A 3,228-nucleotide genomic window follows, 5' to 3' on the forward strand; every position below is an offset into this window, starting at 1 on the left:
ATTCGTTATTTTTGACAGGTCTTTTTTAATGGTTTCTCTACCCTTTATCATGCTTTTGAGCATCCTTATAACAATTACTTTGAACTCTTTATCTGATAAATTGCTTGCCTTTATTTTATTTATCTGTTTTTCTGGAGAGTTCTTTTCCTTTTTAATTTGCAGCATGTTTCTTTGTCTCCCCATTTTGGCTGCTACTTTGTATTTGCTTCTATGTATTAGATATATGTGCTATGACTCTCAGTCTTCATGGAGTGGCCTTATGTAGTAGGTGTCCTTTGTGGTTTAGTGATGCAGTGTCCTTGATCACCTGACCCAAGTGTTCCAGGAATTCCCCTTCTGTGGGTTATGTGGGCCCTCCTATTGTAATTGAGTCTTAATTTCTATTGGCCCATTCGTGTGTGGAATCAACCCTGAGCCTGGCTGACTGTGAGGCTCAACTCAATCACAGTGTGCAAGTTGCTGTACGGGTACTGACCACGAAAAGTGGAATTAGCCTCAGCAGAGTTTGGCACTTGCTGAGATCTTTAGATATACCACTTGTGAAGCTTATTGGAATTTGATCTGATGTTGTTTGAAGCCAGCCACTGGATGTGTTGGTTTTGGGCCTTTTGGGAGGGAATGTTATGATGCTGCCTGTGACTGGCCCTTGACAACCTGTTTGGAGCTACAAGCGATCCAGTTTGTGGCTGCCTCTGCTGGTCCTGGGTGCACATGGGAAGGACCAAGCTGTGCACCAAGTCTAACTTCTACCAGCGCTTGGCCCAAGGGCAGGTCATCAAAAGTCCCAAGGCACCCTGTGATCTACCTCTTCTTGCCTTTGCTGCTGGCTGCCTGTTAGTCTCAGTCAGTGAAAGAGCCTCTGGCTGTACTCGAGTTGCATGAGGTATGTTCACAGTAACCAGAAATGAGTGGTGTTCACCAGACTGATGCAAGTTCAAACCTGGTGCCAGTGCTGGGTCTTGGGCCACTCAGCAAATGTCCCTATATATACCAGGTCTAACTGCCACCCACTGGATGTTCTCACACCTTTGTGTTGGGGCAGAGTCTCAGGGAGCTGTTACAGTGAGGCCAGCAGAGTTCTTCAAGCCCAAGCAGACCAAGATTTGACATGTGAAGAAAGGGCTCTGCTCTGGTCAGAAGTGAGGGAAAAATGGCCCCTGTTCTAGAGCTACACAGTTCAGTCTATCCCAGATTCTCCTGGGAGGAGACAGAGCTCAGCAGGGTGCAGCTTCAGGGAGGAGGAAGCTAGTGGATCTCCCATGAAGGGGAGGCAACAGACAGGCTTTGGGGAAGGTGGGTTGTGTGGCCTTTGCCCCAGATCCATACCACTCAGTCTGTCATGGATTTTGTGGAGCCACTAGGAGTTGGGCAGGTGGGGCCTCTGGAGCTTGAGTCTGGAGGATGGTTCTAGTGGATCTCCCATGAGAGGATGTGCCAGTCAGGTTCACAAGAAAGTAGGGGAATGCTCCCTACCTCAAAGCCACACAACTGTCACTGACACCCTCTGAGTCTGCCCAGACCTCCATACCCTGGCCAAGGCAGCTCATTCCTCAGCAAGGCATGAGCTCAACAGGGTGGGGTGAGAGAGAGTCCAGAGGGTGGGACTATTGTTTTCGCCCAGGCTGGTGCTACCCAGAGGGGAGTGCTCCACCCAAGAAAAATGGCATCTGCAGTGTGGGAGATGGACTCATCACAGATATCCTGGTGGCCATCCCTTCAGCTCTCTCCCTAGAGCCACAAAACCCTCTCTTCATGCAACTCTAGTCTGCTTCATCTTCCCTCCACTGGAGCTCAGAGTAAGTGGCTCCAAAGAAAATTTTGTGTGCTGGTCCTTTAAGAGGGTGCCTGTGTCTCTAGAGGACTCTGTCTCTCCCTGGTGGACAGAAACCCCACTGCTTTTCACAGCCACATGTTATATGGGTGCCTTTTCCCAGCTCTGGTGATCTGGGCTGGGGAGGCAGCCCAGTTTGGGGTTTAGATCTCATGTTTCTCAAGAGGAACCCCCCTGCAACTGAGATATCCCTCTGGAACCTCAGGTGCTGCCTTCGGGAGCAGGGCCAGCCCTTTTCGCGTCTTTGCCCTCCCTACCAGTCTTGATGTGGATTCCTTGGTAAATCCTTGATTATAAGACTTCTTTTCAGCTAGTTTTCAATTGGTTATTCAGGATGATCTATAATTTAGTTGTCAATTCAGTTTGGTTCTGGAGGAGGTGAATGTAGCGTCCACTTACTCCACCACCATTTTCAATTTCCTCTGTATGCTCTTTCTACTTCAGAAAGGATTGGAGAGCAGGGAGGCAAACTTCTTAGTCTCTTCTTCTCCTGTTGTCAACAAGGCTAGGGTGCCCAGTCAACATCTATTAAGCCCCCTCAATACCCTTCAGTCTCATCTCTAGCCTGAAAGAGCTAAAAGCCTGGTCTCTTCATCTGGGTGGAAAGAACTTTACATCAGTGGATACCCAAAGACCCACCAGTAGTGCTTATGTGTGGTCTTTGCCTGTTTCTTATGACACTAATCAATAGATATTGGAAAAAGTAATTTTAACCCCTTGATCCCCCGTATTAGAAAACAAAAGTTAGACAGCCTCAGAAAGTATTTTATTTAAAGATGTCAGAGTGGGCTCTGTGCTCTTTTTACCTTGGTTCCCAAAGTGAGAGAGCTCAGGCAGAAGTTTCTCAGGTAAGTTCAGTCAGCAGGAAATCCATCTAAGGGCGCCATACTTCTTTCCATGGGACCCTAGTACCCCTAGTTTCTTCATCTTTTTCCAGCCTCTTGCTTTGCTGGCTCTTCTGTGAGCTAATGAGTCATAATCAGCTTAGAGAGATGGGGAATATGAAGAGATTGGGAGAGGCCAACAGAGCTAAGGGATTTCCCATAGCACCCTTCACTCCATCTGCTTGCTTTTGTAGTTCCACTTTGGCAACCATAGTTATTTCTTATTGAGCACTTGGTGCTATTCTGAGTGCCTTACCACCATCCATTCATTTAAACCTCACAATGATCTGGTAAGGTATCCTTCTTTCCCAATTTCCTGATGAGCAAATGAAGTCAAAGCAAGATTAATAACTTGTTTAGGGACATAATTTGTAAGTGTTGGAGACAGTGAAACTTTGCAACCTGAGTCCCCGTCTTCAACTCCTTGCTCTTAGTTTTTATTTGGCAGGCTGGCCTAGGAAACTTTCTACTGTGAAAACACTGTTTTACATGCCAAGTTCCAAGCAGCTGATG

Source organism: Pteronotus mesoamericanus, unplaced genomic scaffold (genome assembly GCF_021234165.1).
Source record: "Pteronotus mesoamericanus isolate MK-2021 breed Mesoamerican mustached bat unplaced genomic scaffold, CSHL_Meso_final scaffold_36, whole genome shotgun sequence".
NCBI classification, from domain to species: Eukaryota; Metazoa; Chordata; class Mammalia; order Chiroptera; family Mormoopidae; genus Pteronotus; species Pteronotus mesoamericanus.